At 42.0% G+C, this 15,120-nt stretch overlaps 1 protein-coding gene across 1 annotated transcript in view; it reads right to left on the bottom strand.

The window, feature by feature from the left end:
* Positions 1-15,120, bottom strand: part of LOC106781265 (uncharacterized) — a 135,550-nt gene that overhangs the window by 6,384 nt on the left and 114,046 nt on the right. Inside the window, exons 8-10 of the transcript XR_011436179.1 lie at positions 2,791-2,939; positions 2,297-2,487; positions 597-649 (exon numbers count right to left, since the gene is read on the bottom strand). The gene's annotated coding sequence lies outside the window, so the exon portion shown is untranslated. The remainder of the gene's footprint in view (positions 1-596; positions 650-2,296; positions 2,488-2,790; positions 2,940-15,120) is intronic.

Here is a 15,120-nt window from a genome sequence, read left to right as displayed (position 1 = left end):
AGTCCATTCTGAATGGAAACTGTCATTTCACCTCTTTCCTGGGTCTTGTTTCTTCTAAGAACACAGGGAGCCATCCCTTCTCCCTGGAATGCGGCACCAGCCCCTACACCCACAGCCAGAAAATTAGCGCCCAGCTTCAAACACCACCAATCCTGAAGTCAGTTCCTGCTGAGGCCTCCCATCCATTCTGTAATTCCATGGTAAAGGCTGAGGTCACCTTTCCCCTGAGACTCAGCTCCCAGCCTTCCGTTGGCTTCTTAGAGGAACAGTGGGATTTCCCAGAAGCACTCCCAGCCTGGGCAAGAAAGGCTTTGAAATGTTCTCTATGTATTTTCCAGGACATGGGACATGAGGAGAAGTCATTTTGGTGTGTATGTGCAACAGTTTTGATGCAAAAAGTATCTTTTTCAGACAGAGATCAAAGAATGGGGCTACTGGGTGTAACAAGAAAATGGATATGCTGAGCCATCGTCTTCATGGTGTGAAGTCTTAGAGAGCAAAGAACATGCTTAAGAGCAGAGCATATGAAGACAATATCTTATGTTCAAATTCCAGCTCAATCACTTCCTAGATATGGTAGCGGGCAAGTTACTCACCTCATCAGTGCCTCAGTTTCCTCAACTGGTGTCGGCAAGAATGATAAGTGTACCTAATTTGTAAGGACATGGAGAGTATTAAAGGAGTTAATGTTTGAAAACTGCTTGCAACACCTAGCACCTTACAAGCACTGTACCTATCCATTATAAATGAAATGGAAACATTCTTCTGATGCTATCTTTTTACTCCAGAAGGGAGACTAGTGCCTGGATGGATGTAGACAGAACTCCCTGAGACAGGATGAATCGAAGAATGAACAACACTGTTGAAGGCATTTCCAATGGCACATCTGCCTCCTTATGGACATTCTCTAGCAGAATCACACCCAAGCATCCCTCCTCTCTCCTGCATCATATTCTGGGATTCTATCCAGAAATCACGGGGGCTTCTTGCACCCCGGCACCCACACCCACTACAGGTTCTCTTCTCTCTAGCAGCAAACCTTAGGCCTTGTCCTGTTGGCTGCAGCCCACAGGCTCTGCACTCTGATCCTTTTCTTCACTTAAGGGAGAAGTGCCATCCCCAGAACTGGGCACACACAGTGTGAGCCTTGGAGTGAATGTCTCCCTGGCCGGTTGTAGGTGGAAGAGCACCGTGACAGAATGGGACTTAGGGAGAGTCTTCCAGGTGTGCTCAGAAGGGGCCCAGCCAGGGCATTGGTCAGCAAGGTCTGGTCTGGTTGGTGGACCTTGGTGGCAAATGAGTGGCAGGGGCAGCATGTTTTAGAGGTCCTGGCAGGAGACAATTCATAGGATGGTCATTAAGTCAGAATCAGCCTAATAAGCTCCAACTTAATCCACTGTCATCTGTTCCCTGACTGGCTGACTAATCCAGGAGTGATTTAGAAGAGTGATATTCGTGTTCTATCATCTTTTCATTGGTTGGCTACAGCTGTTATTCTTTACATAACTTGTATATGTCTACAAAGGAAAGGAAAGGTTAGTTTTGTTACAACCCTTCTAGCAAAATTCTCCCTAACATATTGAATCACTAACAGAATCCACCGCTGGGAACCTCATATAAGATGCTGACATTTACTCTCTGGTTTCATATCTTCCTGTTTGGTAAATTCTCTTGACTTCTGGCTTCTTTCCTGAGGTTCGTCCACTCAGGACAATGTAGGAGTGCAATCTCTTGCTACTTCAGAAGTAGTGGGGCAACTCTATGATGATGTTGCTTTTGTTTTGTGACTGTGTGTGTGTGTGTGTGTGTGTGTGTGTGTGTGATGAGACTGTTTTCTGCATCTTGCCGCGTGGGTTGGATTGACTCCTTTCCTTGGAAAAATTGTCCCTTACCACTTTCTCTGGGCTTTATTTTCATGGCTTGAACAGTGCTGTGCAACAGTAGAATTGACACTCTATCTTATGGAATTTAAACTTCTTTTAGTAGCCACATTTCAGAAAGTAAAAATAAACATGTGAAACTAATTTTAATAGTATATTTAAACCCATTACAACCAACATATTATCATCTGGCCAGGCAATCTATATAAAAATTATGATAGAGATAGTTGAATTTTTTATGATTGGTATCTAAAAATCCATTTACAGCACAGTCTTCATTTGCAAATTGAAATTTTCTACATATTCAGTTTCTGTGTCCCCCAAATCAGAACCTGGGCTGACTTGTTAGAGAGGAAATAAAGCAGAACAGGCATAAGTAACGATCACTGTCAATCCAGCTCAGCATGAACACTCACCACTGACAAAAAGGCTGTCCCTGAGCAGGGAGTAGAGGCCCCTCGGGGTGACACGGTGAGTCAGCTGGTTAAGCTCCCAGGAATGCTGCTGTCACCTGGTGTCTCTGTCATACTCTCCATTGTGAGCCATGGGGTCAGGGTGGTAGGTGCAGACAGCTTCCACGCTGGTGGCTGCCCCATCGTCCGCAGGCCTGGGGAGAGAGGAATGCGGGGACTCTAGAGAGATGTCCTGAATCCTCTGATAATGGGGGCCAGAGGGAGGGAGGAGCAAATTGGCCGTCAGTGGGAAGAGTGAAAACTGGGGTGGTCTCTGAAAGCGTTTGTGACTCTCAATGCTCAGAAAAGGGACTTCCCTGAGGGAGATCACTCTGCAACCCAAGGACAAAGGGCCTAGGCTGCTCTTCTTGAACAAGGATCCAAGCAGGGGAGGAGGCAGGAGGAGGAGGAGCTGGAGAGACAGCAGGTGGGGAGCGGCTGGCTGGTACTCATCCTACCAGGAGCTGTGGGCACCAGGGTCTCATCCAGTGTTGCAGGACTCTCTCAGTGGAGTTAAATGTCGCTGAGCCCTTGCTCACGTCTGTTGAATATTGGAGGTTGGAGATGCTGAACTTCAGTGTGAGGGCCTTCAGCTCGTGCACCATAGCTTGCAAGAAGAGATGGGGAGAGATGGCCATCACTGACAGCTGGCCTGAGACCAGATCAGAGTCCTGAATTCATTATCATCTGTTGCCTTTGCTCCCAGTGGAACCACCACCCACCTCTGTGCTCATCCAAGTTGAAGCCAGTATATCACTCATGTCTTCCTTCCTCCCCTGCCAGTAACACCCACTGCACTTGAGGATTGCTCCTCAAAACACACCCTATTTCCCTATATAATGCCTACTCCTTCTTAAAGACCCCACGTGGGCAAAACTTCCTCCACAAAGCTCTTCCCACCCAAATAATGCCAGTGCTTCTCCTCAAAACATCCCACCTTCGATTAGAATGTTCTGTGAATTTCATAAGACCAGGGGCTCTCTGAGAGCTGCATCAGATTCGATTATTGGTATAATCTTTGTGATAGGCATGATTGCCCGAAAACCAGAATTGTACACCTCGGCTTTCCAGCTCCCAAGTGATAATTTGGCAGTGTAGGTGTGGGGCTGCAGAGCTACTCTGGGGAAGGAAGAGGGGTCCCCTAGGTCTGTGGTGGCTTCTGGTTGCTCAAGCGATGAGGAAGTAGGCAGGAACTTGCTTCCTGGCTCAGGAGCTGTGGAAAGGGCTCTTGTTAGGGTGGGATAGAGCCCTCATACAGTGGGTGAAGCCCCACAGGCTCATCTGCACTCAGTAGTGGCTGTCCCAGGACAACCACTCACAGGTGAGCCATAAATGTGAGTGACAGGAGGAGGGATTGTGTGAGTAGAGGTAAGAGCAAGCTTATGAAGGAGATGAACCCAAAAGAGTGAGTGTGGTTGAAGAGAGAGACGGAACAAAGAGAGAGGTAGAGGCACAGACAGAGGGGATACCTGGATGGACAGAGGATGAGTGGACAAATGGAGGGTCAAAAGGAAAGCAGGAAGAATACACACAAGGAAGAGAAGTTGGAGAGATGGGAGGAAAGAGGATGGAAGGAGAGAAGAAGGAAAAACAGGCAAACAGGCAGGAGGACAGTTGGACAGATTGATATCTGGACAGATGCTTGGATGGATAGATGGAAGGAAGGAAGGAATAGAGGGAGGGAGTGTGGAAGGAAGGATAGAAGGAAAAAAGGAAGGAAGGAGGGAGCCTGAGAGGAGGGAGAACTGGGAAAATCACCTGCTCAAGTTCACAGGGTGTTTTAAAGGGAGGTTAAGGCTGAGAATACAGGACCCCTAACTCCCAGGCTTGTGTCCACCTGTCCCAATGCTGCCTGTTATTACTCGTAGAGATGAGCATGTGGACGTAAAAGAAACCTTGAGCCCTACCCTCACAATACACAAAACTCAATTCCTGGACACTTTGACCTAAAGGAGAAAGGTAAAATAATGAAACTTCTAGAAGACAACATAAGAAAACATCTTCAGGATGACAGGGTAGCAAAAACTTCTTAAAGAAGACACACAAATGCACACATACACACACTCTCCATAAAAGAAAAGATTGGTAAACTTGGATTCATTAAAATTTAGACTTTCAGTTCATCATGAGACATATTACAAGAGGGAATTGGCAAATCACAGGATGCGAAGAGATTGTTCCAATTCGAATATTCAACAAAGGATTCTCATGCAGAATACAGAAAATCTTCAGCATCACAGTAAGAAAGGAGCCAAACAAACCAATTGCTTAAAACTGGTCAAAAGACTTCAACAGGCACTCCACAACACAGAGTGTCCCAGCGGCCAACAAGCACATGCAAATGTGCTAAAATCAGCAGGGACAAGGGAAATGACAATTCAACCACACTGAGATCTTCTATACAACCAGAGAATGGTTAAAAACAGTTTTGAAATGCTGAGCTGAGGGCAGCAAGTGGAGGGGAGGCTGCAGAGCAACTGGAAGGCTCACACACTGCAGGTAGGAGTAGGAATTCATGCAGCCACTTGGGAAAGCTTTTTGGCAGGATCTATCTGTTAATGCTGGAGACACACATACAACATGACCAGCAATTCTACTCTTAGATGTGTCCTCAACTGAAATCTAAACATTTCAACCAAGAGGAAGGAGCAAGAATGATTAGAGCATCATTCTCCTTATTCCTCCAAAGTAGAAAGTACTCAAATATCCATCTACAGTAGAATGGATAAATCAATTCCACTATCTAGTTCATGGTGGTTTTAAAAATGGCCACAAATTCTTTGAGACACATCCCATGAATATGTGAGGTTCAGCTTCCCTCCCCTTGAATCTAGGCAGGCGTGAACCTGCTTCAATCAACAGAGTAGAAGTGTTGCTCTGTGGAAGTGGTGTGATGTGACTTCCAAGGACATGCCACTCTCAGGAAGCTTGCTCAGTGAAGCCAGCCAACAAGCTGTGAAGAGCTAAGGCCTCTTGGAGAATCTCCTCATGGAGAATCTGCAACCAGGGCACAGCCACCTTCATTGCAACTGCTATGCTGGCGATCAGGTGATAAGACTTCGTTCCTAAACAGAAGATGAACCATATGCACTGAAGAAAATAGACCACCAACACAAGCCCTGACGCACACCATGTCCATTTATACTTGGTATCTCAAGACCAGGGGCCAAGATGAGGAGGCAGGAGTTCATCCCCAAATTCTTGTGATTTTATCCAATACCAGACAGACTGTGCTCACCAAGCATTTCCTAAACCTCCTCCCTTCCTCAAAGGAATCTCTGCATCTGGATACCGACATTAAGTTTCCTCTGGTCATATATGATCACCAGCCCCAGTACACCCTTTGTATCAGCAATAGGTGAACACTATCTGAACAGGTCACCTGGGTCCCAAAAGTGGAAAAGAAGTAGAGCAACTTTCAAGTAGAAGTTTCCATCTCCATTGAAATTGTATTTTAGATATACCATTGGAAAAATAAAACTGCCACTTTTCAAAACAGGAAATGTAGGTGGCCTTGTGAACGATCCCAGAGGATTTTGGTCTTCAAGACATCCCAGCCAAGGTACCATCCATGTGAGTGAAAGAGCCTCTAAATGATTCTAGACCCCAACCATCAGAGAGCACGGCAATTTCTCCCTACCAAATTCCTAACCCACAGAATCCGACTAATACAATGGTTGTTGTTTCACTCCACTAAGTTTGGATAGGCATGTTACGCAGCTATCAATAACCAAAACTAATGCATTATGCAATAATAATCAGATCTAAAGAGCTTTATAAAAACCAACCAATTACCTGTAACAACATGAATGAATCTCAGACAGGATGTTTAATAAAAGGAGCCTGGTAGAAAGGAGTACATAGAGTATAATTCCATCTACCTGAGCTCAAAAACTGGCAAAACTAAGCTACAGCGATAGAAGTCAGAGTAGTGGTTACCTTGGGTGGGAGCAAATTCTGCAAAGGGTCACGATAGAGGCCTCTGGAGAGCCAGAATAGTGAATGTCTTGATTTGGGGGGTTGTTATGATAGTGTGTTTAGATTGTTAAAAAAAAAAATCATTGAGGTAGATACTCAAGACTCGTGTACTTTTCCCACTAAGTATGCTATAATTTAAAACGATATTTTGTCAGTAAAACGTGGCTCACCCAATAGATGTGAGAGTGTGAAGGACAATAAAAGATGACTCCAAGTTTTCAGGCATGATAGACTAGGTAGTGCCATTAACTGAAGAGTTGAACCATGGAGCAAATTAAAACAGGAGCAGAGGCAGGGACCATGTCCTGCTCATTATGTATTCAGGTGTCTACCATAATCCTGAATACACAGTCAGTCCAGCTTCCAGGATACTCCTCTCCTTTTCACCATAAACTATGGCTCACCCCTTCTTGGTGTCTTCTATTGCCTCCTTTTTCCCAGCTGCTTTTTTTTTTAAGTTTTTATTTAGTTTATGATAGTTTACAATCTTGTGAAATTTCAGTTGGACATTATTGTTTGTCAGTCATGTTGTAGGTGCACCCCTTTACCCTTTGTACCCCCAAGCCCCCTTTCCCCTGGTAGCCACTAATCTGTTCTCTTTGTCCACGTTTAAATTCCTCATATGAGTGGAGTCATACAGAGATTGTCCTTCTCTATCTGGCTTATTTCACTTAACATAATTCCCTCAAGATCCATCCACGCTGTTTTGAATGGAACAACTTTATCCTTCCTTAAGGCTGAGTAGTACTCCACTATATATATACACATACATACATACATACATACACACACACACACACACACATATATATATACACACACATAGAGTGTATACATACATATATATACACCATTTCTTCTTTATCCAATCATCAGTTGATGGGCACTTAGGTTACTTCCACGTCTTGGCTATTGTAAATAATGCTGCAATGAACATAGGGGTGCATGGGACTTTTGGAATTGCTGACTTCAAGCTCTTTGGATAGATACCCAGTAGTGGGATGGCTGGGTCATATTGTATTTCTATTTTTAATTTTTTGAGGAATCTCCATACTGTTTTCCATAGTGGCTGCACCAGTTTGCATTCCCTCCAGCAGTGTAGGAGGGGTCCTTTTTCTCCGCAACCTCTCCAACATTTGGTACTTTTTGTTTTGGTTATTTTTGCCATTCTAATAGGTGTAACGTGATATCTTAGTGCAGTTTTGATTTGCATTTCCCTGATGATCAGTGATGATGAACATCTTTTCATGGTGCCTATTGGCCATCGGTATATCTCCTTGGAGAAATGTCTGTTCATGTCTCCAGTCCATTTTTTGATTGGGTATTTTTGTTGTTGTTAAGTTGTGTGAGTTCTTTATATATTATGGAGATTAATCATTTGTTGGATATATGACTTGCAAATATTTTTTTCCCAATTAGTGGCTGGTTTTTTTGTTTCAATCCTGTTTTCTCTTGCCTTGAAGAAGCTCTTTAGTCTGATGAAGTCCCATTTCTTTATTCTTTCTATAGTTTCCCTTGTCGAGAAGACATGGTGTCCGAAAAGATCCTTTTAATACTGACGTCAAAGAGTGTACTGCCTACATTTTGTTCTAGAAGTCTTATGGCTTCAGGTCTTACCTTTGGGTCTTTGATCCATTTACAGTTTATTTTTGTGAATGATGAAAAAGAATGGTCAATTTTTATTCTTTTACATGTGACTTGCCATTTTACCCAACACCATTTGTTGAAAAGACTTTCTTTTCTCCATTGTATGCCCTCAGATCCTGTGTCAAAGATTAGCTGTCCATAAATGTGTGGTTTTATTTCTGGGCTTTCAATGCTGTTCCATTAATCTGTGCACCTGTTTTTCTACCAGTACCATGCCGGTTTGATTCCTGTAGCTTTGTAGCATGTTTTGAAGTCAGGGATTGTGATGCCTCCCGTTTTGTTCTTTTTTCTCAGGATTGCTTTAGCAACTTGGGGTCTTTTGTTGCCTCATGTGTATTTTAGGATTCTTCATCCTATTTCCGTAAAGAATGTCATTGAGATTCTGATTGGGATGGTGTTGAATCTGTAGATTGCTTTAGGTAGAATAGACATTTTAACTATGTTTATTCTTCCAATCCATGTACATGGAATGTCTTTCCACCTCCTTATGTCATCATCCAATTCTCTCAGAAAGGTCTTGTAATTTTCATTGTATAGGTCTTTCACTTCCTTGGTTAAATTCACTCTGAGCTATTTTATTCTTTTTGCAGCAATTGTGGATGGTATTGTGTTCTTGAGTTCCTTTTCTATTAATTGATTATTAGAATATAGAAATGCTATTGATTTATGCAAATTGATTTTATACGCAGCAACTTTGCTGTAGTTGTTCATTACTTCTAAGAGTTTTCCAATGGGTTCTTTGGGGTTTTCTATATATAAGATCATGTCGTCTGCAAACAGCGAGACTTTCACTTCTTCCCTCCCTATTTGGATTCCTTTTATTCCATTTTCTTGCCTGATTGCTCTGGCCAGGACCTCCAGTACTATGATAAATAAGAGTGGTGATAGAGGGCATCCTTGTCACATTCCTGATTTTAGGGGCTGGTGTTCAGTTTTTGCCCATTGAGTATGATGTTGGCTGTAGGTTTATCATAGATGGCCTTCATTATGTCGAGGTCATTCCCTTCTATGCCCATTTTGTTCAGAGTTTTTATCATAAGTGGCTGTTGGATCTTGTCAAATGCTTTCTCTGCATCTATTGAGATGATCATGTGGTTTTTATTCCTCAGTTTGTTGATGTGGTGTATGACGTTGATTGCTTTGCAGATGTTGAACCGTCCCTGGTATGAATCCCACCTGCTCATGATGTATGATCCTTTTGATGAATTGCTAAATTCTGCTTGCCAAAATTTTGTTGAGAATTTTTGCATCTTTGTTCATCAGCGATATTGGCCTGTAGTTCTCTTTTTTCGTGATGTCCTTGTCTGGCTTTGGTTTCAGTGTGAGGTTGGCCTTGTAGAATGCGTAAGGAAGTGTTCCATCCTCCCTAACTCTTTGAAATAGCTTGAAAAGGATAAGTATTAAATCCTCTCTTAAAGTTTGGTAGAATTCCCCAGGAAAGCCATCTGGTCCTGGGGTTTTATTCTTTGGGATGATTTTGATTGCTGTTTCAATCTCTTTCCTAGTGATTGGTGTGTTCAAATTGTCTGCTTCTTCTTGACTGAGCTTTGGGATATTGTAGGAGTCCAAGAATTTATCCATTTTCTCTAGGTTATCCATTTTGTTGGCATATACTTTTTTGTAGTATTCTCTTATAATCCATTGTACTTCTGCGGAGTCTGTTGTTATTTCTCCTCTTTCATTTCTAATTTTGTTTATTGGAGCTTTCTCCCTTTTTTTCTTTGTAAGTCTGGCTATGGGTTTGCCAATTTTATTTATCTTCTCAAAGAACAAGCTCTTTGTTTCATTGATCCTTTCTACTGCCTTTTTCATTTCAATAGCATTTATTTCTGTTCTGATTTTTATTATTTCTGTCCTGCTGACTTTGGGCTTTGTTGGTTCTTCTTTCTCTAATTCAGTTAGGTGTAGTTTAAGATTTCTTATTTGGGATTTTTCTTGTTTGTTAAGATGTGCCTGTATGGTGATGAATTTTCCTCTTAATACAGCTTTTGGTGTATCCCATGTGAGCTGGTATGGCATGTTATCATTTTCATTTGTTTCCAGGTATTTTTTTAATTTCTTCTTTAATTTCTTCAATGATCCATTGCTTGTTCAGTAGCGTATTGTTTAGTCTCCACATTCTTGTGCCTTTCTCAGCTTTTTTCTTGTAATTAATTTCTAGCCTTATAGCATTATTATTGGGGAAGTTGCTTCTTAGTATTTCAATTTTTTAAAATTTATACAGGCTTGCCTTGTTTCACAGCATATAGTCTATCCTTCAAAATGTTCTGTGTGCACTTGAGAAGAATGTATATTCTGCTGTTTTTGGATGGAGTGTTCTATATAGGTCTATTAAGTCCAACTGTTTTAGCTTTTTGTTTAATTCCACCATTTCCTTGTTGATTTTCTGTCTGGATGATCTGTCCAGGGTTGTGAGTGGGGTGTTGAGGTCCCCTACTATTATTGTGTTATTTTTGATATCCTATTTTAGGTTTGTTAATAGTTGCTTTATGAACTTTGGTGCTCCTGTGTTGGGTGCATAGATATTTATAAGCGTTATTTCTTCTTGATGAAGTGTCCCTTTGATCATTATATATTGTCCCTCTGCATCTCTCTTTTCCTGCATTATTTTGAAATCCGTTTTGCCTGATATAAGTATTGCAACACCTGCTTTCTTTTGCTTGCTATTAGCTTGAAGTATTGTCTTCCACCCCTTCACTCTGAGCCTGTGTTTGTCTTTGGGGCTGAGGTGTGTTTCCTGGAGGCAACAAATTGTTGGAGGTTATTCTTTAATCCATCTTGCCACTCTGTGTCTTTTTATTGGAGAGTTCAATCCGGTTACATTGAGGGTGATTATTGATGCATGCGGGCTTAATGCTCTCATTCTCTCACTCATTATCTGGCTTTCCTGCATTACCTTTGTTTCTCGTCCTGTGTGTTTTACCAATTGACTTCTGCAATTTCTTATGCTGGGTTTCTTAGATTTTTCCTTATTTACGTTTTGTGGCTCTGTTCTGTTTGTTTTAGTGGCTACCCTGAAATTTGTATTTAGAAGCTCATGTATAATACAGTCTATTCTCTGGTGGTCTCTTACTTACTTGGCCTAGACTGATTTAGTCCCTTTGCTCTTCCCCTCCTAAATTATTATTTTCACCTCTTATTCCAACTCGTGTTATGAATTTGTAGTTAGAGTGATAAGATCGTCTTTGCTTTGGTTGTTTCCTTACCTTTATCCTAATGCTATAGTTGAATATTTGCTATCCTATTTTGGTTCTATCTATCTGTCTCCCTACTCTGTGGTTTGTGACCCCTTTCCCCCTTTTTCTTTTTTCAGGTATGAGAGCCTTCTTGAGGATTTCTTGTAGTGGAGGACTTTTGGTTACAAATTCCCTTAACTTTGGTTTGTCTGGAAAAGATTTAATTTCTCCCTCATATCTGAAGGATATTCTTGCTGCATAGAGTATTCTTTGCTGAAGATTTTTTATCTTTTAAAGCTTTGAATACATCGCTCCATTCTCTCCTAGCTTGTAAGGTTTCTGTAGAGAAATCTGCTGAAAGTCTGATAGGAGTTCTTCTGTAGGTTATTTTCTTCTGTCTTGGTGCCCTGAGTATTCTTTCTTTGTCTTTCATGTTTGCCATTTTTACTACTATATGCCGTGCACTAGGTCTCTTTACATTGGCAAATCTAGGAGATCTGAAAGCTTCCTCCACACACATTTCTCCCTCAATCCCTAGATTTGGTAAGTTCTATTCTATAATTTCATTAAGCACACTTTCTGCTCTATTTTCCTTTTCCACGTTCTCAGGAATTCCAATGATTCTTAAATTCGTTATCCTCATTGAATCTGCTATTTCTCTGATATTTTCCTGCTTCTTTTAAATCCTTAGTTCTTTCTCTGTCTGGAGCCATTCAGCCTGTCTATCTTTGAGCATGCTAATTTGCTCCTCTATGGTGTCTCCACAGGCATTCAGAGAATCCGTATACTGTTTTATCTGGTCCATTGTATTTTTCATGTCTAGCATTTCTGATTGATTCTTCTTTATAGTTTCAATATCTTTTGTGAAGTAACTCCAGAACTTGTTGACTTGTTTCTCTATTTTTCCCTCAACCTCATTGAGTTTTTTGATGATAGCTACTCTGAACTCATTTTCACTTAGTTAATGTATTCCCAAGTCCTCAGGACTTAATCCTGTGTTTTTGTTGTTTTCCTTTTGGTCTGGAGCTTTTATAAATTGCTGGATGATAGAGGACTGGTTTTTTCTCATGATGGTAGTATTCGGTTGCACTTACAGCCTGTCACCACTAGACGGTGGTCGAAAGTCCTGTGTTCTGAGCTCTCCACCTTCAGGCAAGATGGCAGCGCCCAGCACGGGTTCGGGGAGGAGGGGCACTTTCTTTCATGTGCCGATCTGGCTTCCCATCTGCTCTCATTCTCTGGTCTCCTGGGGCCCAGCCTTCATGGGGTCCCCATGCACGGAAGCTTTCCCCCATCAGCGGGTTTCCACTGAACCAGCGGCGGTAGTCCTGGTTCATCCCCGGTCATGCAGCCCCTCTCCCACTCCTTCCTTCACCCGCAGCAGAGATCCTAGTCTCTAGAGGAGGGAGCAAAGTTCTCTCCTACCCTGTTCCAGGTCCTCCGAGCGTGGTGCCAGCCTCTCCATCCTCCGTCATATTGTTGCTATAGTTTTCTGTTTGTCATTAGGATTATTGGTTGAAATTCAGTTTTTCCAATTCTTTGGTTGTAGTTTGGAGCGGAGAGAGAAATCTGCTGAAAGTCTGATAGGAGTTCCTTTGTAGGTTAGTTTATTCTGCCTTGCTGCACTGAGTATTCTTTCTTTCTCACTCACTTTTGCCAGTTTTACTACTATATGCCTTGCACTAGGTCTTTTTACATTGACAAATCTAGGAGATCTGAAACTTCCTCCACACACATTTCTCTCTCATTTCCTAGATTTGGGAAGTTCTCTGCTATTATTTCTTTGAGCATGCTTTCTGCTACATTCTCCTTTTCTTCGCCCTTGGGGATACCAATAATTCTTATATTGCATTTCCTCATTGAGTCGGTTATTTCTTGGAGGTTTTCCTCATTCCTTTTTAGACTTAGGTCTCTGTCTTCCTCTATCTGGAGCCCTTCAACCTATCTTCAGTTACGCTGATTTGCTCCTCTATGGCGTCCACACGGGCATTCAGGGAATCCATATTATGTTTTATTTCTTCCGTTGTATTTCTCATCTTTAGTACTTCTGAGTGATTCTTCTTTATAGTTTCAATCTCTTTTGTGAAGTAACTCCAGAACTCTTTGGCTTCTCTATATTTTCCTTTACCTAATTGGGTTTTTTCACGATAGCTATTCTGAATTCATTGTCATTTAGTTTACTTATTTCTGAGTCATCAGGACATAATTCTGGGTGCTTGTTTTCCCTCTGGTCTGGAGATTTGATGACTTGACAGATGCTGGAAGATGGACAGATGCTGGAAGATAGACAGGTCTTCCCCATTGTGATATAATTTGGTTGCAGTTACAGCCTGTCACCGCTAGATGGGGGTTGAGAGCCATGTATTCTGAGCCCTCAACCTTAAGCCAAGATGGCGTGTCATAGCACAAGTTGGGGGTCGGGGGGCACCTACTCTTGCATGCAGACCCAGCTTTCCCAATCAGATCTATCTGTTCTCCTTGGGTCTTGGCATAATGAGGTCACCGAACGAGAAATCTTTCACCCAGTTAGAGGGCTTCTGTCTGGGCTGCAAGGGCACTAGGGAGTCCTGAGCAATCCTGCTGATGCACAGCCCCTCCCCCAGTCCTATCCTCATGGAGCCTCCCATGGCAGCGATCCCAGACATTAGGGGAGGGAGCGAAGTTCTCTCTTACCCTGTTCCAGCTCCTCTGAGGACGGGTACAACACCACTGACCTCCCTCATTTGACTGCCCTCGGTCTCTGAGGATTCCTGTGCCATCAGGATGTTTTCCATTGGACTGTGGTTGCTCTTTTTTGTTGTATGTTGGAGGGGAGAGAGCCCTGGGCAAGCTCACTCCACCATGATGCTGACATCACTCCTTCTCCCAGCTGCCTCTTAATATTGGGATTCCTCAGGCTTCCATCCTCAGTCCTCCTTTCATGCACGCACGCATGCATGCATGTACACAAACTCCTTTCTCCTGTATTTTCAATCTCAGCTGATGGCATAATCACCTACTTGTTCTTTTAAGCTAGAAACCTTAGAGTCAACCAAAATCAGGATTGTACTTAAACCCAATCAAAAGAAATATAACAGGATAAACATAAATTCCCAGGCTTAGCCCCAAAACTAATGCATAAAAACTGGATGAATGTATAGTTAGATCTAGTGCTTTTCTTTTTTCTTTAACTCAGTGTATGATGTGGTCATCACTGTATGATGTGCCCATCAAAAGGATAGAGTTGTAATCATATACAGTATGCATAATAAGAAAGGGAATACTCTTACCTAAACTAATAGAAGAAAATTGCTCTAATATGAGACATGAGTCTTTTGCTAATCAAGCCATGCCTAGAGTAGTGCATTTCCTTCCAAATTCTACAGCTTAAAAATGAATTAAAAACAAAGAAACCACCAATGTGGTGACCTGACATGAAGTCATGTTTTGTAAGGGATGGCTGACAAACTGGAGGTGTTTCAACTCAAAAAGACTGAGAAGACTTGATGACCATCTTTGCATATTTCTAAGGATATTCCGTGGAACTGGGATTCAGCCTGTACTATGTGTCTCCAAAACACAGGATGGGTAGGAGAAATAAGAAAGTACACTTCCACTCAATGCAAGAAAGAACTTACTAAGAAACAAAAGTGTATGAAAAACAGGACAGGGTGCAGGAAAGGGATGGAAACGGCTTAGGCTAATGGAGAAAAGAGGCTGTCAGAAAATGGACTATCTCACCTACGAGATGTTTTATACAAATGTAACAGTAACCACTAAACAAAAAATCAGAGCAGAGCCACAATTCATAAATAAAAAGAAAACTGACAAAGTCACCACAGAAAACTTCCCAAGTGAAGTAGCAGTCAGACATACAAGGGAAGGGAAACAGTGAACACATAGAACAACTGGAAAACAACAGATAAAATTGAAGTATTATGCCCTAAAATATCAATAATAACTCTAAATGTAAATGGATGGAATTCTCCAATCAAAAGACACAGAGTA

The sequence above is a fragment of the Equus caballus genome, unplaced genomic scaffold (genome assembly GCF_041296265.1).
Source record: "Equus caballus isolate H_3958 breed thoroughbred unplaced genomic scaffold, TB-T2T haplotype2-0000440, whole genome shotgun sequence".
Lineage (NCBI taxonomy): Eukaryota > Metazoa > Chordata > Mammalia > Perissodactyla > Equidae > Equus > Equus caballus.
Note: the sequence above shows the minus strand (reverse complement) of the source record. Positions and strands in the feature narration are given on the sequence as shown.